Source organism: Zalophus californianus, chromosome 7 (genome assembly GCF_009762305.2).
Source record: "Zalophus californianus isolate mZalCal1 chromosome 7, mZalCal1.pri.v2, whole genome shotgun sequence".
Lineage (NCBI taxonomy): Eukaryota > Metazoa > Chordata > Mammalia > Carnivora > Otariidae > Zalophus > Zalophus californianus.
In genome coordinates, this window is record NC_045601.1 from 49,786,082 (window position 1) to 49,809,698 (window position 23,617).

General features: G+C 43.8%; 1 protein-coding gene across 6 annotated transcripts in view; it reads left to right on the forward strand.

Annotated features, from left to right (window-relative positions):
• Window positions 1–1,230: 1,230 nt before the first annotated feature.
• FYN (FYN proto-oncogene, Src family tyrosine kinase) overlaps window positions 1,231–23,617 on the forward strand; it is a 209,480-nt gene continuing 187,093 nt past the window's right edge. For 2 of the 6 annotated variants that reach the window (XM_027603145.2, XM_027603146.2), the window contains exon 1: window positions 1,237–1,643. The gene's annotated coding sequence lies outside the window, so the exon portion shown is untranslated. Of the gene's footprint in view, window positions 1,644–21,793; window positions 21,896–23,617 lie in introns of those variants that run through there. The other 4 variants (XM_027603148.2, XM_027603147.2, XM_027603143.2 and 1 more) reach the window with 4 other exon arrangements.

Consider the following 23,617-nt stretch of genomic DNA (forward strand, 5'->3'; position numbering starts at 1 on the left):
GCAGGAAAGGTAATATAGATTTTGAGCATAGAAGCTAATTCACTTCTATTTCTCAGAACATTAGATTTGCTGAGGGGGGAGGGTAAGATTCTTGCCAAAATCACTAAGCGGAATGAATCTGAGCATGCCTTAAAGGAGAATTTTCAGTAAACAGGAATTAACTATAAAGAAAATCAGGAAGCCAAAGTGTTTCTTTTTATGAAGTTACATCCTGCCATAGAAAAGCTGGATAGGAAATAAAGACTGATGCACTCCCAACTGTATACGAAACCGGCTATTATTTCATCAAGGAAAATCTGAGCAAAAGCTCAGATTTGATGAAGGAAAAAAAAACATGAGAAGGCTAAATGTCACGAGAAACCAAAGACAACCAATAGCTACAATTAAACATGATTTGGGGAAAATCTATACAAACAAATCTCTACTCTGTGATTGCAGATTCCTAAATTGCCACCTGCCCTCTCCACCCCTCCCTCTACTTCAGGAATACTTCCTCCAGACTTCTGCTTGAAAATAAATATGTGTGTCCACGAAAATAGGATACTAATAGATTAATCTTAATTTCCTCCTTCTCCCCCTTCCTCTTTCTCTTTATTAATATTAATTGTGAGTTTCCAGGGTTCTCCTGGTTTTTCCAAGTTTTGGTGATGGAATTCTACCTTGCTCCGCACTCTTCGGTTTGATCAGCGAAAACGTTTTCGTTGGCCAATTTATCCTCCCACCTTCAAATGAAAAGACACCAGAAAGGCAAGATAGCCCTTTCTCCAGGCAGGTTCCCATGGTTTTGGGGGAATGGCAGATGCCTTTCTGCAGCTGCAGCTGCAACCTTCCGCAAAGCCTAAACTGCAGCTCACACTCTCCCCTTCTTCCCCCGCCCAAACCCACTACCTCGCAAGTCCACACAATCCTTAAAAGCACACACACAACTCCTCCAATCTCGCATCCCCTCTCACAACCCACACTGCACGCACGCCAGGATGCCTGCTGCCACAGTAACGCTCAACCCACTCGGTGGCCCCACCCCCCTTTCAGCCCCGCCCCCGCCTCAGGCACCAATGGGCGACGCCCGCAGCTCCCGACGGATGCGTTGATAGGCCAGCGGGGCCTGCCACTCTCAGCGTGCGTCCCGCCCCGTCCTCGCTTGGGGCTGGGGCTGGAGGGGCCGGAGCATCAGCGTGAGTAGCTGCGAGCAGCCGCGGCGGCTGCGGCGCGTTGTTGCAGTTGCGCCATCTGTCAGGAGCGGAGCCGGCGGGGAGGGGGCTGCCGCGGGAGAGGAGGAGGGGTCGTCGTGACCAAAGGCCAACGAGACCCGCCCGCCGGTCGGCCGCAAAAGCAGAGGCAGAGTGCCACCCGAGCCGCGCGTTCTCTCCCGTCCGGGCGCGCGACGCTTCAGCCAGCGCACCGAGAGCTCTCCCGGCGCACACAAAGCCGCCGCCCGCGCCGCACCGCCCGGCGGTCGCCGTCCACGCCAGGGAAGGATCCGGCCGCCGGGCCGGGGACACCCGGCGCCGCCCCCTCGGCGCTCTCCCGAGGCCCACCGGCTCCCGAGCCCGGCTAGGAGCCACCGGAGCCGCCTCGGCCGCGCCGGAGGAGGGCGGGGAGAAGACCATGTGAATGGGCTCCGGAGCCTGAGCGCCGCGCAGGTAAGCGGCCGAGGATGCGCCGCAGGAGGGTCGTGGGGATGCTGCGGAGACGCCGGCCACCGGCGCCCCCGCGCTGCGCCGCCCCCGCCGCGGCGCCCGGCGCTGCAGTCTCCCGGCCGCCGCCGCCGCCTCCGGGGCGCCCCGCGGGGCTGCCGGAGAGTTGGCTCCGCTGGGAGTCTTCCCGCGGCCGCGCCGGAGGACACCTCTGCGGGGTGCGGCCCTGAGGTGGCGCAGGGTTGGGGGCCCATTTCCTCGCCTGCGAGCGGGCGCGGGGTGAGAATAGGAATTGGCTGGGGGGCGAGGCTGGCCCAGACTCCACCCTCGCCCTCCTTTCGGGGGCCCCCCACGGGGACTCGGTCTCTGTGTGTTGTTTTAATGTCAGGGATGATGTAATCACTTAATAATTGATGCCCCGTGCTGCTTCCCTCCCCATCCCATCCCATCCCATCCCACCCTACCCCACCCCTGCCCTACTCCTCCACCTCTCGGCCTCCTTCTGCGGTCGTCGCTTTCCTCAGCGCATCCTCCTGCCTATTTCTGGCACCTCCCTAGCACTTCCCCCATCCTCCCCTTCACTCTTCCTGTGCCACCACCCACCCAACCTTCTCCTGTCCCCCGTGTTGGAGCCTTCGCTCTTCTTCCTCTGCCTCCCCACCCCTTCTGCTCCCTCAAGCTCCTTTCTCCTCCCTTCCCTGCTCGCTGGATTTCCTCTCTACTTCCCCAGATCGATGACTGGTTTTTTTTTTGTTTGTTTGGTCGCCTCCCCTCTCTTATCTCTGTGGCCACAGGCAGAGGGGACTGGGCCAGAAAGAGGCCAGCGAGGTTGGGCCCAGGCGGAGATTTGCTGGGACTCAGTGAGAAGAGGGATAATAAAATCACCCTTCTTGCCCCTCCTCCTCTTAATAAATCACACAGACTTGCCGGGTGTGTGTGTGTGTGTGTGTGTGTGTGTGTGTGTGTGTGTGTGGGGTGTGTGTGTGTGTGTGTGTGTGTGTGTGTGTGTGTGTGTGTGTGTGTGTGTGTGTGTGTGTGTGTGTGTGTGTGTGTGTGTGTGTGTGTGTGTGACACAAAGAGCCCTTTCAGTGCACAGAGAGGAGACACACAAAGTACCCAAGGATGGGCACGATGATTCTTATTTCTCTTCACTGGGGCTTCCCTTTCTCTCAGATAAAGCAGTTGATTTTCTCTCTGAGAGTCTTTTCTGCCACATTTACCAAAAAATAAAAGACCCCAGATGCTGCGGGGTGGCAGGTGCTGTCATTTTGCTGTGTTCCTGGACCAGTAGTGTTGACTGGCAGCTGCAGTATTTCTTCGATTTAAGGGGAAATGATTCCAGCAGTCTTAAGAGTTGCTTTACTAGCAAGGTAGCCCTCCTCTGCCTTGTTTTAACCTCCTCTCTTTTGGGGATAGGTACTAAAGAGCTGGGGGATGATACCTTGGTGTGGGGGCAGAAGAATTTTGCTTCAGAATCAGAATATTAAATTGGTGTTTGGTAAGAGTGAGGCAGCCAGACTTCTTCTCTGAAGTCTAAGAAGTGCAAAAGTACTGAAATGCAATTTTGTCTGCCCAGTGGTGGTGTTTTACCCTTATATTTAAAAAAGTTTCTGGGGGCATCAAAACCAGAATAAATTGGTATTTGGAAGACCACTGGAGACTATGTGTCTTCCCCACTTCAGGGTAGCCTTCGGACACCCACATCCTTCCTCTTACCACCCAAGCCATGGTAATACTTTCCACCCTTTGTGCTCTTTCTCCTGCGTCCTGGTCCCATGGGTACTGTGCTTGCAGATGAAGGGACTCACAGACTTTTGGAGGAAGTGGTTTGTTAACTATCTTAGGTTTGGGGGCACTTAACTACGAGCAAAGGATGTAGAGAATCTTCTGACAGAACTTTGAACCATCTGTTTGGTGTTCCTCCTAAAGAGGAAATGTTAATGTAAATTTAGAGGCTTAATGTTCCATTTTGTATGCCAGTGACTCTTACATACTTAATTGATAATGTGAAAACTTTGAACCCATTGATTCCTAAGAGCATGGCTCCTTGATGGCTATAATAGATCTGTCTCAAGTTTGTTCTTCAAGAATTTTATTAGAAAAGAGTTATGATGCATTAAACATTTACTTCTGCACTTTCTAAGGACATTCATCGTAGAAGAACTTTTTATATTAAAAAAAAGCAATAGGGTTAATGAGTGTACTGTAAAAACAAAGGGTTGTTTGTTTGATGCCAGACCCAGGAAGGAAAGTCAGTGCACAATAAGCTCACACTGTGTTGACCAAGCTAAAGAGACTTAATGATAAGGTTGAATGTGAACAAATGCACACTCTGCTTTCTGTACTTTATGCTTTGTGCTGGGTCTGGACTCTCCAGTCCCATCTGATTTGCTTGGGTTCTATTTAACCTTTAGGGCTCAGCTCAAAAGTCTTTGATGCTTTCTCCATCCTCCCCTCCAAACAAATCACCACACCTCCAATTTTGTTTTCAGACTTCAGAAGCAGGGTTATGTTTGGCATGTCTCTGTTTCCATCATTAGCCAGTCAGCACAGTGAGAGAAGGAACCTGGTCTTACTTAATCCTGTTTCAATAAATGTGAGTTAGGTCTTTGGTATGTGCCAGGCACCTGGATTCATTAAGCTAATGTTAGCAGCTGTAACAAATAGGCCTGCAAAAATGTAATGGCTCAAAAGCATTAGATGTTTATTATTCCTCATGCAGTAGTCCACTTTTTAAATGCCTTGGCCTGGAAATGCCTTGGCCCATCACTTCTACTCACATCCTATACACAAGGGCTAGTTATATGGCCACATTTAACTGCAGGGGAGCCTGGGAAATATAGGTTAGCCACTTGACTAAGAAAAAAAATCAAGAAGAAATGTATTTTGGGCCCCCAGCTTTGCCAGATGTTGCCACTCAACAAGGCACAGTCATTGCCGTCAGGGAGTTTGCAGGCTGATGAGAATTAAAATATATGGAAACTGTAGCCTGTACCCATCATTGCTTTTATTCTTTTGGTTTCTTGAGTTCAGATCTTTTTACTTTGAACGTGTTTTGAAGAACTTTGCTTTTTGTCGATTCAAGTAGCTCGTTCCCACTCAGTGATTACTTTTAATACAGTGATCTTAGGCTTCCAGTGTTGACTTTGATATGGTTCTTTTACTCCAGGAGCATCTTTCTTGGCCCCGTTTTTTTATTTGCTGATTTAAAGACTCCCAAAGTGTCTAGGAGGGGCCTTAGAAATCACAGTTCTACCTTGTTTTAATTGAAAGAGGAAAGCAGACTGCAGAGGAGAAATTTCTTGCCTAGGGCCATGCTAATGGGAAGGGAGCCCTGGCAGGCTCAGCTCTCAGTCCTGCCTGGGTCCCCTTTACCACACAGCTGCCCTGACTTGGTGACTGTGAGCCCTGCCCTGCGTATTCCATGGAGATTAAGTGAGCTTCCAGACCTCCCGGAGCAGGGCAAACTGCTAAGTGTTCTGGATAGTCTCTGTTCTCCACAGGCCTCCAAACTGTTGGAGCAATGCAGTCCATACTAGACATCATACTTAATAATGCACGTAGTTTTGCTACAGACAGTTCATTATATTCATCTGATCTGCAAACATTAGCCAAGTGTGTTATTGTGGGCAAGGCACTGGGAGATAGGGTCATGAAAATGAATGTTTCTGCTGTCCTTGCTCTTTAAGGGCTCACAGTCCGCTAGAAGAGATAAAAATAAATAACAGCTAACTTTTATTGAGCATTTACTATGTGTCGATCCGTGTTGAAGTTCTAGTCTTAACAAAAACGATAGGAAGTGGTTTTGGTTATCTTCATTTTACAGATGGAAAATTGAAGCCGGGGAGGTTAAGTAACTAACTCAAGATCATATAGTTATTTGGTGGTAGAGTCACAATTCAGGCCCAGTTAGTTTGGTTTCAGAGCCCTTGCTCTTAGGCAATATGCAAAATACTATATACGGATATAATGATATTAATTAAAATATGTCGTATGGGGGGATGACTAAATGCTTTGGAAATTGATACTTCTAGTTGTTGTGAAGCAACTTCATATTTAAATAAAAATAACGTTAAAAATGGGAAAGCAAAGCATGTTGATGGGGAAATACTTCTACTCTCTGTGATTTCCTTTTTAAGCTGGGTCCTTCTGTGGGCCACAGACAGGCCTGTGTTTGTGAATTGTCCTATGTATTTACTCATTCAGCCGCATTCATTCATTGTATCCACCATGCCAGACCTTGAACTAAATGCTTCAGGGGCAGAGGTGTGATCCTGCCCCAAGGAACTTACCTGCATAAAGGAAGTCTCTGACCACCGTGACTTTAGAGGTCCTCACAAGAGAACATATAGAAGGGAGCGTGATCTCTTCAAAGAGGTGGGAAAGTGGGGCAGCCAGGCAGAAAAGGTTGGTGGAGGTGTCTTTGAGATGAAGACTAGGAGTCAGCTAGTAGAGTGTTGTCAGAAGGCCATTGCCCTAGAAGGAGCAGCCCAGAAGGCAAATGCACAGACCTTTTGGGAAATTGCAAGTAGTTCAGAGTAGGTGGTGGTTGTAGAGAGATGGACAGAGGAAGAAGATGGGGCTAGAGGAAAAATTGAGAATGTTCTTGTAAGTACAGTTGACCTTTGAAAAACATGGGTTTGAACTGTGCAGTCCACTCACATGCATTTCTTTGATAAATACAGTACAGTATTGGAAATGTATTTTCCTTATGATTTTCTTAACATTTTTTTCTCCAGCTTACTTCATTGTAAAAATGTAGCATATAATAGATACAACATACAAAATATGTGTTAACTCTTTATGTTATCAGCACCCTCAACAGTAGGCTATTAGTAGTTAAGTTTCGGGGGAGTCAAAAATTATACACAGATTTTAGACTGCATGGGGGTCAGCACCCCTAACCCCTGCATTGTTCAAGGGTCAGAATGGCAGAATGCCATGTAAGAGTTGTAAGTGGAAATGTGCTTTGATCCAATTTGTATTTTATAAAAGAGCATCTGGCCACCGTGTGGGCTGTTGACCAGAGGCAGTCAAGACCGATGCAGGGAAGGTAGTTATGGAAACTCAGATGAGCAATAGATGAAGGTCTGAATGGAAGGAATGGAAGGGGGAGTGGAACAAAAAAGAATAAGCGGGGGTGAGACAGTATATGAGGGGGTGCAGAAGAAGGGTCCTGAGAACTTAGGTGGAGAGAGGCATGCAGACAGGTGATACAGTAAGACAGGAGAGGACAGGTATGTAAAATGATGACTTTATCATGGACCTTTGGATTGTCAGGTCAGGTGTGTCAGGGTAGTTGAATAGATGGGTCTGGAGTGAAGACGAGGACTTAAATATAAGTCGATTAGCAGCAAATCAGAAACTACTTGAAACAATGGATGTGGGCAATATCACTAAGGGAGTTTGCAGGCAGGGCTGAGGGGAGAGGAGCCCCGGCCCTGAATGGAAACAGCCACAGTGTTGAGCAGGCCCAGGGGAGAGAGGTGTCCCTGATCCCCAGGAGGGGAGGGTTATGCCCCAGAGATTAAGCAAAGTTAAGAATTAAAAGTGTAGTTTTGATTTCGCACCAAAGATCTCTGAATCTGGCCAGAGCAGCATCAGGGGAATAAGAGTGGCAGTCTACAGCTCTGCTGCTCCCCAGACCAAGGTAGAAAACATGTATGAACCGCAGAACATACAACCATAAGGGATGGAGATCATGTAGTCCAACATGTCTGTTTTCCTTATAAGGAAAAATGAGGCCCAGGGGGCTAAGTGACTTGTCTAAGGTGGCAGGATCACCGTGTAGAGCCAGGTGTCAAGCCTTCCAGCCCAGGTGAGGAATGTGATCAAGAGCAGGGATGCGGGTGTGGTCCTGGTTCCCCTTCCAGCAGTGTGAACTGGGCCAAGTTACCTAAACTCTCTGTGCCTCCCTTTTTGCACCTTTAAGCTTTGCTATGAGGAATCAGTGAGATAATAAATGTAGAGCAGTCAGAATAGTGCCCCACACATGGGAACAGCTGTGAATCTGCTGCTGCTGTTTCGTGTGTGTGTGTGCACGTGTGACTGCATGAACACGTGTGTGTACACACACATAACATATATATCCCTTAGGGAAGGGAAAATGAAGATATACTGTCTGCATAAAAGGAAATTTTGAATATTAAAAGAGATTTGGGTGATGTCAGGCCTGAGTCAAGAATTACTGGGAAGGTAGGAAAGTTTATATAGTTGATTGAAAACAGCATATTTAGCAAGTTTTCTTAAGAAATGCAGAGCCTTTTTAATTCTTGAGAGTAGAAAACATAAAAGTACTTTGAAATTAGCCCTATGAAAGGGTTTCTTGGTTTTAGTCAGATAACCAGAATTTTAGCCTATTTACCATGTAAATCCCTTGAGTTTGACTTCAGAATATCATCATACTTCCCGAAGGTAAAGACTACAGGGTAGAGGGAGAAAACATGAGTTATGACTTTCATGAACTTGGTTCCTCTGAAAAAAGGGTGATTTGGATTATTTAGAGAAATCTCTTTTTTTTTTCCCCTCAGTGTTTCTAGTTGAGCAAATCTAATTTTTGGCTGCTAAAACACATGAGTAGCCTAAACAGTGTTACCCGACTGGACTTAGGAGACCTGCAGTACAGAGAGCCTAGGCTAAGTGGCACTCTGGACTTGATTAGAACACAGTAATCCTGGAAGGATATAAACTGAACTGGATTTATGGTCTAATAAAAACGTGGGAAGAAAATATAATGCTTACTGACTCATGAAACTTTAACAACGTTTGTAAGGCTCTGAGTTGTCGTAATGTTTGGATGAGAGCGTTTTCCCATTCGTCTCAGAGCTTCCAGAATGACTTGCAGGAGGCCTCACTTTGGGTGTGAAACTGACTTGGGTCCTTCCTGGGTGTTTTTAGGAAGCGGAGATCATCACATATTTCTGCTCTTGTAGACCTGTGACCTCAAGCAGCACCCTGTTGGTTTGGGCAAATATGTATTGAACATCTATTAACTGTAAATTTGGGGGAGAAAAATATACAGTATGGGAAGGTCTTAGCTCATTTCTTACTTTAATTTGTAAGGCTTTTTCTGAGGGCTACTTATTGATGGCCTTGTGATAATGTAAAAAAGCATGTAGCACACCACAGCTACTTACCCCTCCTTAAATACACCATAAAAAATAACAATACCGACCACTTTTATTGCACCCTGGAGGCCTTGTTAAGTTCTTTACATACAGGAATTTACTTAATTATAACAACTCTGTGAGGCAGGTGTTATTATCCCCATTGATCAAATGGGAAGACTGAGGCTCAGAAAGGTAAAGTAACTTGTGCATTGTCACACAGCTAATTACTAGAGAAGCCAAGTCTGTCTGGCTCCTAAGTTCATGCCCACTTTTGCTCCAGAGCTGTGGTTCCTTGTTCCCTGCTTGCTTTCTAACGTCCTTGCCTTTGCTTTGCAGTTGCTTCTGTGTTAAGTGTTGAAGGATATAAAGACACGTTTACCTCCTAGTGGAAACCTCACTCCTTCATTGCTCCATTCAAGACTTACCTTCTGCGAAGCCCCTTCTTTGGTCCTCTCTCTGGGCCCCCATGGCACTTGGTTACCTCCTCATCATCACCCTTATCACAGTCTGACCTATAAAGCAAAATGGCATCAGCTGGGTGAGAGAATGGGTGGATACTGGTCTTTTTCATTGACTTGTGAGCTCTTTGGAAGTCAGGGACTATATCATATTCATGGTTGATTGGCCAGCACAACACCCAGCGTTATTCCATGATGTACTATCATTATTATTCCCACTTAACAGAGGGGGAAACTGATGTATATAGGAGGCAATTTCCTCAGGCTCACACAGCTAGTCAGCAGCAGAGCTGAAATCTGAACCCAGGCAGTCAGTCTGACTCCAGAATCTATGCTCCTAATGCTAAATTTGTTCCATCTCTCAAATGAGATTGTAAACTGTAAGGATGGAGACAGTGCATATCACCTCCTAGCCCAGTGCCCTCACAGTCCATGCCCAGTAAACATCAGCCCTCTTGTTCTCCCATCCACCCTGGCAGAACAACAAACAAAAAATATTGAACTAGGTCTTAGCTCATAATAATAATAATGAGAGAGCTTTAGGGCCATGGTTACATGAATATTCTCTGAGGATCTTATAGAGTGCATATGTCCAGGCCCTCTTCTGCCTCGGTAGTCTGGGGCAGGCAGGGTTGAACACTGAGATCTCTTCTGGATATGAGAATGGCAGTGGGGATGGAACCATCAGGGAGGCAGCTTCTGAAAGACAAGGAATGAAGGAAGCACAGTGAGTCTCGGCCACATTGATGAGAGCAGGCCATGAAGGGGTAGAAAATCATCAATCAGCCAGAGCCAGAGCAAGCAGCCGCCCAGGGGAGGCTGGGGATCAGAAATCAATCACAGGGAGACCACTTACTTTGTATTTTTAAGATTTCTAAGTACCTGCTTCTTTTGAATGTGCTGGTGGGATTTTATCTGATGAATTTAAACACTTTCATTTTTTTTTCAGAGCTTCCATCTTTGAGGTTCCCAAAAATAGTAGGCTTTTCATGGAGTTGTATAAGGATTCCATCTGCTTTATACCAAAAAGTAGGGCTTTAATGGAAAATTAAAAATGAGCCAGATCGCCTTTCCCACAACAAAGCCCAGGGCACTTTTCCCAATCCTTTCTTCTTTTAATCCCCAGAAAGTTACTGAATCTGTATTTCTATGAGATCCTCCCCACCGCCCCAATTTAAATTCTACTGAAAAGGCAAATAAACACTAACAAGTTTCTTCATTTCCACACATTGTCTTATCTGTTTAAAAGCAATAATGGTTTCAAATATTGTGACTTGTAAAATTTGATTTTCCTTTCAATTTTCATTTTATTCCAGAACTGTGTGGTATGTTGCCTGTAACTAAGCACATGCACACAAGGATACTTGAAAAGTGCCGATTTCTATTAAAAGTTTCTTTCTCTTATTTGCTCTCAGAGTTTGGAGGCTTTCACCTTTCATTATGGAGTTTATTGTCCAACCTATAAGTAAAAACAGAGCACCTCATTGTTTTCAGATGTCACAGCTGAGTCATCAATGAACGCTAACATTCTGTCATTCTCTATCTTTTATCATCATCTCTTACTTGAAAATGTCAGTTGTGTGGTTGTCCTTTATGTATACTTTTGCCCGATCTGTATTTTCTTAATATGTTATGTCTTTCAGCCTCTCCCGTGGTTTGCAAATCACAACTGCAGTTGCTTTACTCCTATACCTTCTAAATTGAGTGAGGAGATGTCGATCCATGTAAAATGGATGTGCTGGCTGATGTAGATACTGGTTTTCTTGCCTCGTCCCTTTACTAACAACCCACTGAGTAGGAGAAAGGCCACATTCCTTAGGCTGGCATTCAACACCTTCCATCTCCACATCCTTGGTCATACCTGGCTCACTTCATTCACCACTACACTAACACTTGATTAGCCAGATGTCATACTTCATTAATATGAAGTATGTGTTCCGGCCTTTGTTTTCCTTTCTGGAATCCCCTAATCCTTCTTTCACCTCAGAATTCTACCCATTTTTCAAGGCCCAGCTGGAATCCCAGCTCTGGGAAATTTCCCCTAATCTCCTCGTCCTCTTGCACTGAACATTTGTGAGCAATTGTCTCCTGATAAATGATGCCTTATGTTGTTAAATTCTCATATGAGGACTCCAAGGTGCAGAGAAATTTTATGACTTGCCCAAGATCATACATCCAGTAATTCAGTTTAGACTAGAATACAGGCCTCCAAGAAATCTATGTATATGGGTCCTGTTTTCTCAAGAGACTGTTGGCCCCATGTGTGCAAAAATGTTGTTTGCTGCCCATCCCTCCCTTTTGTCCCCCTATACCTTGTAGCACAATGTCATTCATAGTGCAGATACTCGGTGGATGTTTATTCAGACGGGCCCTGGATCAGGGCACTGGAATATGTAGCTGGTTTCCTGGCCGTCTGTGGGGCTAGGCTAGCATCTCCTTGGACATTGAGCTTCTGTAGTTTCTGATGGCACCAGATTCACTCTCTACCAACCCACATGGTTTAGGGTCAGTGATTGTCCCAGACTGTTTCGGGAACCACCACTGTATTTTGAGAATGGTGTATGTTTAAAGATCTTTTTCTCAAAATTTGAACTTTTTGTTAAAAAAAGTTAGAGTGGTCAGGGAAGAGGGCTGCGCCTGGGTGGCTCAGTTGGTTAAGCGTCCAACTCTTGATTTTGGCTCAGGTCACAATCTCAGGATTGTGGGATCAAGCCTTGCATCAGGCTCTGCACTCAGCGGGGAGTCTGCTGAAGATTCTCTCTCCTTCTGCCCTCCCGCCCCACCGCATGTGTGCGCTCTCTCTCTCTCTCTCTCTCTCTCTCTCTCTCTCTCTCTCTCTCTCACTCACCCACCCACACACACACACACAAACATACGCAAACAAATATTTTAAAAAAAATTTAGAGTGGTCAGGGAAAGAGTTACTTCTTTGTCCTCTGCCATTAGGCTTTCACCAGTAAGATTTTCACCAAAACCATAGGGATTTAGCAGTGGTGCAGTGACATCCAAGACCAGGGGAAACGCAGAATATTTCAATAGCAGGAGGAAACTGGGAGAACACAGTAGTGGACGGTGGAAGTGGGGTTAGTGCAGAGTGGCCACCAGTGTTGTGCCTGGAAGTCTGTGAGGACTAGTGAGGGTCGGTGCCCACTCATTTCTGCACTCCTCAAAGCAGCGTTTACCTAAGTCCCTCATCCACCTGACACCCAGCTGTGGCCGTGGGAGTACCTTCCTCTCCATGTGTTAATTTTGTTCACTTGGTAGTATCACCAAGTGAATCTCCCTAGTAGAGGAGGAAGTTTCCATGGACTTAATGTCCTACAAAGTAATGACTAACACTGTATCCCAACCAGAGCCTCTATATAGCCTTCAAAAGAATGACTAAAAATAAACCTTATAAAATGTTTTCCACGGTTAGGGTCATTACTCGAGTCACTTCTATAACAAAATGCACAACAGCACAACAGTCAGTGTTTGTCAGCCACTTATTAAGAGTCTTCTCATCTACCTTTGAAAAGTTCTCTGTGATTCCTCTTTAATGTGTCCCCCTGTGTAGCCCTCACCGGGATGCCAAGTTTAATGTATCTGAGGGATGGAGAACAATACAAACACATTCTATGGATGTTGACCAACTGCTGCAGCCAAGAGGGGGAAGGGGAGGTACCTGGTGCTTCACTGTTGTTTGAAATGCCATTATGGTCTTTAGAAAGTGGTAGTGAACTTTTCTCCTTCCATACCCGTACATGGTCGATGATTTGAGCACACCCTCCATCCCCACTACCAAACCACCTCCTTAAATGTGGGAAATCACATACCACTGTCAAAATGCACTTTCTCCTTAGCTGGCATGTAATGTCACCACTTCATGTATTTATCCAGTTTGTGCTTGTTCAGTCACTTTTGTACATGGCATTGTCAATGTTGTCCATTTTCAGAAGCAGGCTTCCAGAAGGCTGAAAGCCCACCTCACTTAATTTGCTTTGTGCTATGTAGTACTACACTGAACTGTGCGTTTATTAAATGCTTGCTGATTATGTTCTAAGCTCCCAAGCTGGGAGGTCTTACAGATGTTTTCAGTACTTCTGGAATGAGATGCATCTTGAATAAATTTTCTTCTTGTACTTAGTACATTAGGTCCTCTGCACTGGTAGATCCTCAGAGTCATGTTTAGAATCCAGATTTTGGTTGCACAGTTTTTTTGGTTCCACCTTATGTTCTACCTCCTTGGGTGAAAATGCAGTGATGGCAACTTCTAATCCTGTCTGCAAATTACGGCCAAAGCATAGGTAGATAGTGTGCCATACCACACGCTTCTTTTCATATAAATGTGGTTGCCCATATAATTCCCACTGTCCTATAGTCATTGTTCGACAGATTCTTGATTTCAGACTGCTAAGAGTTGAAGGTCGTTCTCTAAGAGGCCAAGAATTGCTCAGGGAAGACCAGTGATGTGTGGCTGGGAAGGACCTAGAAGAACTACAGTATAATGAGCGGAGCCAGATGTGTCTGTGGGTGCCAGTAGTTTCAGGGAAGTTCTGGTTAGTTTATACCTAAGTGTGATACAAGGAGGACTGGCGCTTGGAAAACTGCAGCCCCAGACATTCTTTGATTGTACCTTGACCCAAGGATGGCATATGAGGAAGAGTCCAATGTGGGAAGGTGTTAAGAGTTCCTGATCTAGGGTGCCCAAGGCAAACTCCACTGCCTTCCCTGATCTCCTGTCCCTAGCTGTGACAGAGGTTCTGTTTATAGGGGATGAAGTACGCTGGCCTCCACTCCCACAATAATGCTCCCGTGCACTTGAGATTCAGAACTGCCACGTGGGAAGAGCCCTGCTCTGTGCTCCCCACCAGGACACTCAGCTGGGCTTTCAGAACCTCCTACATGAGATAGAACACACAGAAATGATCCACTAATGAGGGTGATGTTGGTGAGACTGGAGAGAGAGGGGATAAAGGATCAGCAAAGAGTAGACAGGGGCAAGATCATAATGGGTATAGAAGGAGCCCTTGCATTAGTCTGCTTTGGCTGCAACAAATTACCCCCAAAGTAGGTGGCTTAAAACAACAGAAAAATTTCTCTTATAGTTCTGGAGTCCAAAAGTCTTGAAATTAAGGTGTCACTAGAGCTGGCTCTTTCTGGAGGCTCTGAAGGAAATACTGTTCCATGCCTCTTTCCTAGCTTCTGGTGGCTGCTGGCAGGCCTTGGCATCCCTTGGCTTTTAGACCCATCACTACAATTTCTGCCTCTAATACACAGGAGATTCTCCTCTGAGTGTCTTTGCATGGCCTTCTCCTCTTATAAGGACATTTGTCACTGGATTTAGGGGCCAGCCTAATCCAAGATGATCTCATCTTAAGATCCTTAATTATATCTTCAGAGACCCTTTCTCCCTATGAGGTCACATTCACAGATTCCAAATGGGCATATTTTATAATGGGAAGGGGGCCACTTTTCAACCCACTATAGCTCTCAAAGGGATAAAAATTAACAGTAACTTGGAATGAGAAAGAACACATGGAAAGGTCTTTGCCCTACTGAGGGGAAGGCACAGTATTTTACATGTGTGATTTCTAACTATTACTGTAAGGATAAAGATACTGACACATGGAGTGTCTTGAAGCTTTTCAGTAAAATTGGAGGCTGAGCCATCATCCAAGGTTGGAAGGTTTGGATATGGGAGAGGGGCTTGGAGAATCTAGAAAAAGCCCAAACAGCCATGAAAATATAGGGTAACATGTTAATAGGTGAATAAAAAGTATTACAGAGGGTGCCTGGCTGGATTGGTCGGTGGAGCATGTGACTTTTGATCTTGGGGTTGTGGGTTCGAGCCCCATGCTGGGTATAGAGATTACTTAAAAATAAAATCTTAAAAAAAAGAAAAAAGAAAAGTATTACAGAAAAATAGTGAGGCCCCATTGGAATTTGTAGGTCTTTTTAATGGTTTCCTTTAGGCCAGTTTTGTGATTTTGCCTGGTAGTACTTGTTACTTTGGAATGGAAAATCTGACCTTGTGGTGACCTAAAGTTGAGAATTGATTTGAACAGTCAAGTGAGGAGGGTGTTCTAAGAGACTAAAGAAAATATTAGTTGAATCAGCTGCAAGTAGGATTCAGGCTGGGTAGGGGAGCAAGCTGAAATTGGGATGGTGGATACAGTAAGGAAAGATCTAAGGTTTTCAGGATGTAATGAGTGAACACAGCAGGTATGGAGTAGGGGAAACAAAGGCAGGAAGGCCTTAGGAAGAGGAAATCGAGGGGAGTGAAGAGTTCCAAAATGATGCTGAACAAGTGTGGCTTCTTTTTGAATGGATCTCCACTCAACTGTAGAATAGCGATTAAGGACATTAGATAAGAAGCCATAGGCCTCTTTTGCCCTTGGTTCAAATATGTATGCAGTTGACCCTTGAACAACACAAAGGTTAGGGGTGCTGACCCCTTGGGCAGTCAAAAATCCATGTATAACTTTTGACTTACCAAAAACATAACTGTTAGCTATCTGTTGACTGGAAGCCTTATTGATCATCAACAGTCAGTTAACATATTTCGTATGTTATATGTATAACATACCATACTCTTACAATAAAGTAAGCTTGAGAAAATATTAAGAAAATGAACCATAAGAGAAAAATACATTTACGGTACTATACAGTATTTATAATAAAAAAAATCCATGTGTAAGTGGACTTACACAGTTCAAACCCACATTATTCAAGGGTTGACTGTAAAGTATGTCTTCTAGAAGAATGACATGTCAGTATGTTGCACTTTTTTAAAAATCCTGAATGATGGGGTACCTGGCTGGCTCAGTCAGCAGAGCATGCAACTCTTGATCTTGGGGTCGGTGTTCTAGCCCCATGTTGGGTGTAGAATTTACTTTAAAAAATAAATCTTGGATGAGTGTTCTGGGATCACTGAAACCTTGCATTATGATGAGCTGCTTTGGTGGTGATAGTATCTTAGACTAGTATTCAATTTACATTCCCTTCCTTCTAATTCTTGTTGCACTGGGAGTCTTCCCCACTGAGGCTAAGGATTCCATTACTTCAGGGGGAGGACAGAATATGGTCTATGACAAAGAAGACGTTGTTCAGCTTTTGACTTTCAAAACAGGCCCTTGAAACATGTTTCAGAGACCAGAGCTAGCCCAGGCCTTCACTCAAAAGAGACAGGCTTTGTTAGAAGAAAAATGATTGTGGATTCCAAGAAGGCAGATCTCAGAAGGCCTGGCATATATTGTACAGTAAGCCATGCAGGAAGGAGGAAATACCTTCCTGGGATGGAGCATGGAGCCTTTAGAGATTAGAGGAGACTAGAGAGAAATGAATGGGTCATTGCGTTACCCTACTTCAGGAGGGTGGAGGAGAATCTGCCTCCTGTCTGGAACGCTGGAAGGAAACCACCTGTAGTGTGCCCTGCAGTGGGGCATATTTAGGCAGAAACGAGCCCTGAAGTGCTGTCCACTCCCAGTTTCCTAAAGCCTGCATGTGGCATGGGAGAGATTGCAAGGGCCTGCAGGCCCCCTCGGGTGCATGTGGAGGTGCAGAGGGAGATGGGTGGGAGAGGCTTGGAGGCAGAATGAAGGCGGCACAGAATGAACTGTGCAGTCTCACTCCTGGAGACTGGTTGGGTTCGATCTACCAGTCACATCAGCAGATCAGCAGAACCAGGCCAACGTCCAAAGACAAAGGGAAGAAACATCCCAGGGAGGCCAGTGAGGGCATGGAGGGCAGCGCCTGGACTAGGTCCTCACCCATCCTGTGGTGGTCTGTCATCTAACCAGGGGGGTTGGGAGTATGGGGGGGTAGGGGGGTGGGGGTGCAGGGAGAAGGTCAAGGGAAAGGAACATAGCCCCAGAGACGAAGTTTGAGGTAAATTTAATTTGACTAGTTGCCCTGAGGCAGCTGAAAATTTTAAATCTGAAGAGATTAAGTTATCTTGAAGTGGCAAGATTGTTTTTTCTGCCATAATGAGAAATGCAATGGTCATGATCAAATTGAATTCAACTATGGAGAAATGAAGTAACATTCTTTAAAAATTTATTTACTGGGCGCCTGGGTGGCTCAGTCGTTAAATGACTGCCTTCGGCTCAGGTCATGATCCCAGGGTCCTGGGATCAAGTCCCACATCGGCTCCCCCTGCTCAGTGGGGAGGCTGCTTCTCCCTCTCCCTCTGCCTGCCACTCCCCCTGCTTGTGCTCTCTCTCTCTCTGTGTCAAATAAATAAATAAAATCTTTTTTAAAAATTGTTTATTTATTTAAGCAAGCTCTGTGCCCAACGTGGGGCTTGAACTCATGACCCTGAGATCAAGAGTCACATGCTCCACCGACAGAGCCAGCCAGGCGCCCCTGAAGTAACATTTTTTGTCTGCAGCTGTGTATTAGGTGTAAATCTCAGTCCTGCCACAGTGTCTGAGCTGTATTTTATCTTGATGATGATAACAATGATGGCGGCATATTCACTTGCTTATATTCTTATACTATGCTTGTTCTTTTGAGTAGTCATGCCTTAGCATACCTGTATTAGGTTCCTTCTGGGCAAGGAGTGGGAAGATCTGCCCTCTGAAGAAGCAGAGTTGTGTACCAGATATTACAAAGTGAAGTGGGGATTCAGGGCTTCCCACTGTTTAGCTTGTGGCAGTTCTTCCGTGTGCCCTGGAAGAAGGACTTCAGGTTGCCATGGAGCCTCAGGTCAGTGGAAAGTATTAGAATTTCAGGCCTTTCTTTAATGAGTTTACTGTGATGCTGGAGACTAGAAAAGAACTGTTACTGGGTGTGATCCTTCAGTTCCATATTTTAAAGGTATCAGGGTAAATACTAGAGGTTACAGTCTGACTGTAAGGGGAGAAGCTCTTCATTTTTATTCAGTCCTCACGTGCTGAATAAAGAATGAGTTTATGAAAGGATTCATTTTCAAGTATAATTCATAAGTAGTTACCAGACCACTAAATGAGAGAGGGGGAAACAAACCAGTTAGCTCTTTTTAATTATGTTTCATCTCTCTTTGACATTCATACAAGGATGATGCTGCATTTAAGATGTTTTAAAACCTGCTGTTTCTTGAAATGCCTAGTAATTTGGGAAGGGAAATCTTTAGTCATTTTTTTTTTTGTCTTGCTTTAAAAAGTGTAGTTTTGGTGGTGTGAGGATACTGCTTATGTATTTTTCTACTAGAAAATTACTGTGATGCTTTGAGCGTATCTTCTCAGAACATAAATGCATCTCATATTTTCCCACATCTGTCAGTGGGAGCCAAGAGAGCTAGAGATGTGGGATCATAACATCATTGAGAGGAGTCACTAAAATAATATTATAGAATTTTAAAAAGTTGATTTATTAACTGACATCATTTCAATAATATTTTGGACCTTGGAAACAGTTCTATTCAAAATCTCAAAAATAAAATTTCTAAAAATTAAAAACATGTCCATATACATTAGAGCAAAAAAAGACAACACCTTTTTATACTGATTAAGCATTTAAAAGAACATAAGACCATAATTATTTGGGGTATATATTCGCTCTAGTCAGTTTTTAGCCATATGTCTCTGATATTCATGTCACATTTTTTTACGAAGAATGAACTCTTTTAAATTTTCTCATAGATTTGCCTGCAGTCTCCTTCAAAGTCGTGTCTTATGGTCAATATTTGAGATTGCCACTATCTTCAGTTGGCATTTATGTGTACATCAAAATATTTTTCACTGAGAAAATAGCTCTTTCTACAGATGCAAATAAGCTCAGAGCAAATTCTGCTAAACGGAGGCTTTTCTCAGACTAATTTTTTTCACATAGAAATGTGTTAGTATTTTAGCCCAAATATTTTTACCCCCATTTTACCCCCATTCAGGATTTTTATCATTAATAAATATTTTTACAGGGGTGCCTGGGTGCCTCAGTTGGTTGAGTGTCTGACTCTTGATTTCGGCTCAGGTCATGCATGATCTCAGGGTTGTGAGATCAAGCCCCAGCCTCGCTCTGCACTCAGCGGGGAGTTTGCTTGAGATCCTCTCCCTCTGCCCCTCCCCCTGCTTGCACACTTTCTCTCTCTCTCTCTCAAATAAATAAATCTTTAAAAAAAAATTTTACAAAATTCATGAAAATAAAATCCACTGTGGTCCTTTTGAATGGCTTATCACATTTAGATGACACAAATCATAGATCTTCATAATTTCACTGCATTCTGGTTCATAATATCAATGAATCCAGTTAAAACTAGGAGCACCATCAAAAGATCACCTCAAGTTGAGATCCTTCAAAACGTCATAAGATAATATCAGAATTAAATCTTGGGCACTGCGTTTAGTTCCTCCTTTGCTTTGTTGGGATGAATTTCAACATCTTCCTTTTAGCAAGCCCTGTTTTCAAGAACTGCACTGGCTAAAGGCTTTAAAAGCTGAAGTGTGTTGGCGCTTCACTCACTATTTGATGAAAGATTTCCAACTGTTTTGGAACAGAACGCACCCAAACTTTACAGGATTCATCTATCATACCATTGTGAAACAACTAGGTTGATTTACAGAGTTGTTTCTCAAACATTTCTAAAATTTGGTTGCTGATGACAGGTGGCAAAATAGAAGGCACGTATTATGGTGCTGAAGTGTTTGTAGTATTTTTGTAGTTCATATTTCCTGTTTGTCAATTTCTACATCTGTAGTTTCTTTTGTATTTGGTAGGATATAGCCACTTATTTGAATTGGCAGTTATGAATTATGCATATGCAATCCACAATTCCAGGTGACTTCCTCTGCTCCATCGGTTTCTTGACTTAGTAAGGACAATTGTTTTTAGCGTCATAAAATTTGTATTTGTATTTCACTATAAAAATAATTTTATCTCTCATGTTAAACTTTTTACAATTTACAGTAGCATTCACAATAACAGATGTTTCACCACTGACAGAATGAACTTCATAAGCTTTATTTGGTCCCAGGAAATAGATGAGGGAAAAAAAAAAATCAAACCACTATTGGAATTAATTGGTTTTTCTGCTTAAAACACCCGATAATACTAACATAAAACTGGAATCATTTAAACTGTTAAATCTTTTTCTTCTGCTAATGAAGACAACACATTAAAAGCTATCACTTTACTTTTCATATATGCCCAAAAACCTGAACTCAGAAATAAACAGAATCAAGCTAGAGGAGCAATCTTTTGGCCTAAAAGAAAGATCATGCTTCCTAGAGTGCTATGTTCATGAATCTTCCGTAGCTGCATGTGTTAAATTGTCCTTGGGCACAGCCTTGTTACAGTAATGGTTCACATTTGAAGTAGGTGCCCATTTGTGCTTCTGCAGAACTGTGGCTGTGGTTCATGTAGTGAATGATACCACTATGGCTCCCATGGTGGATAGGAAGATCTCAACAAACATTTTGTGTGAGTTAACATTTCATCATCAACTTTCTTGAAAAATAGAAACTTAGTGCTTAACTTTTCCCTAAATTTGCAGGCTTTTTTTCCTTTTTATCTCATTACTGCTGAAAGGAATATTGCAAAGTAAAATAGATAGCCATCAATAAATGACAAAAACACTGTAATGCAAGCATTTAGACCATTCTTGAGAAGGGTCATTTCCCGAAAATGTTTCATGTACACCTAACCTGTAATTTTCTGTTTCCCATTGACCCTTCTGACAGGTGTCTTGTGCAACTCTGGCCACGCCACAACTGGTCACTGCATCCAGTGTCTGGCAGGACCCCACCCACTGAGACTGGGACCAGTTAGCTGCCCACAGCTGCTCATATCCAAGTGTTCTTTATTTTGTAAGCATCCTGCATGTTTTCCTTGAAAGGGAGGTGTTTACTTAAGAAAGATTGGAAAAGGACAGGATTGTTACTGGTCACCTTTCAGACTTAATCACATTAGGGTGAAAACTCTCTTCACCATGGGGTCATCTCACCACAGGCAGGCAAGACTATGGCAGAAGTTGGAAAGGCAAAGTGGAGTTTACCAAATTCAATCTTGGTACATTTTGATGCAGCTATTAAAAATACTTGGTTTAAAAATGAAATGTCTGGACAGATGTTTAATCACTCCCAGGACAATAGGTATAAACTAACACTTTCCCAGCGGAGCCAAGGTGTAAAGTCACCCTAGTTAGAGATCCTGTTTCTCCATCTACTTTGTACTGTCCTCTCTGGTTGGGACTATTCTGATAACATTACTGCTGTATGCTCCTCTGCTGTTGATTTCCAATTCCACTTCCCACAGCAGCTGAGTGAGCTTTTAAAAATCTATGGGAGATCACATTGCTGGGTCGCACCACTCAGTTGTCTTCCTACTGCAGTTAGAATAAAATCCAGCTCTTCACCAAAGCCCAGGAGGCCTTTCATGCTCCCATCCTCACCCAACTGGCCCCACCAGATTTTAAGCTGCCAGGGTACCCATACCTTGTCTGTTTTTTTTTTTTGCCAACATAGCACATGAGAGCTGCTTAATATCTTACCTCAGAGGGATAAGTATGGTCCACTTTGAGTTAATAAAAGAAAAAAAGTGGGAGTGTCTTGCTAATCTGTGGCAATAAGGAAAGCAAGTCTAAATCCCTATGTCCTAAATATTATTTCTCTCTCTCATAACAAAGTTGGACAGCAGAAGGTATCATAGGACTAAATCCTTCCCATTAGCAGAGGTGTTATGATGCCTACAAACCATTCTGATTCTGCAGTCTCCCAGCCCTATGCCACCCAGACAGGTAAGTGTGCGTTACAGGGAGTCTATTGTTTTCACCAACATTAGATCAGAGATTTTGTTTCAAGTACTGGTGTATGCGAGGAGGAAAGGTGCCTCTCTGGTTGACGTGGGGGGAAGTGGGGCATATGACGGTGGTGGTAGAATACTTTGAAGTCACGATTTTGAGATCCTGTGGTGTTCTTACACAACTGCTCTCTATTGGATCTCTTTTTAAAACGTGCTACTGTTCAATTTTTATCATGAATGCCTTTCCAAGGACAGTATGGTTTTACACACTATGACATCGTTTCCATGGCAACTAATGTATTTTAGCAAAGAGAGACTGCTAGAAGTAGGCTAAAAAGGACAAATACAGAAATGGCACAGTGTAAAATGTGGGGCAATGTGTGTTGTAGTAAAAAAAATTTTTTTTCTGACTTCTTGTTTGGGAAAACCTGTATAACTAGATCTTGGCTTCTTAACTCTTACTAATAAAATTTTTACTGCACCCAGTACTGTCTAGTATTTTGCTGACATAATTCCTTTACTTGGTACTTGGGGTTTTTTTTTTGTTCACTTTAACATGATGCTCATTCCATCACCATACAGACATTAGTGATTTCATCCATCTCTAAGATACATTATCTTCACCTCGTGTTCTCGTGTAGCAACCACCTCACTGCTCTGCTGCCCTTTATCGCAGGGCTTCTTGAGAGGGTTGTCTACACCACCTGTCTCTGCACCGGGTTTGTCTCTACACCTTTCTACTCAGGCTTCCACCCCACCGCTTGATCCAGTTGGTCACACCTTCATCCTCTAAGGCTATTACAATTACCTCTTTTGTTTATTTAGAAGCTAACATGTAATTATACATTTCAAATAATTCTAAAAAACATGAAGCCTCATAGTTAATACATTTATATAAACTCAAGGGATCATGTTACTCTGCTTTGTGCATCTGAATGTGCTTGGATTATTTTGTTACATGATAATAAAAACCCCCTCTGTGCTCTTAAATAACCCCAAGGGGCAGATAGCAGCCAATTTCCTATTTAATATTAAGAGAAACCAAGGGCTAGATCTTATGACTCAAAAAGATAGCCAGCCAGTCCAGGGGCTGGATTATACCCTCGATAATTATATTTTATTCGGCCACATGATGCATTTAAAAAAAATTAACATCTTAGAATCGGGCAGTTTTGTATAAAAACTGAGATTTTCCATTTCTTTTGAAAAGAAAACCCATGATGGCAGCCTGCCTCAGCAGTGCTACAGCTGTCCTCCTGGGATGGGGCAGGGCTTTTCAGCTCCCTCCAGCCCCACCTCACCTGCCTCATTCACTTGTTTTACCTGCCTGGCCCTGTGGGCTATGTAGTATGTGACTCCTCCTGCACCCCTTCCCTCACCCAGTCGCAGAACAAGTAAATAGCAGAACTAGGGATAGAATGGGGTCCAACTGCTTCCTTCCTTGCTGTGGACCAAAATTCTGTGTTTTAGAGACTAATTCATAGGTCAGTGGTAAGAGGCAGCATTAGGTGATGCACCTTGCTGCTCGAAATAGACCCTGCCATTAATTGTACTAGGTACATTGTTCATGTTGGGGTATCTCCCCATTTGCCTCTATCAGAGGTAAGTTGTATGAGCTGTCAGTGGTGACATGCAAGATGGAGGTGCGGTACTAGAGGTCAACAGTTACATAAGCATAGAAAAACTGGTCAGAAGGGGAAATCTCCAGCATCATAAC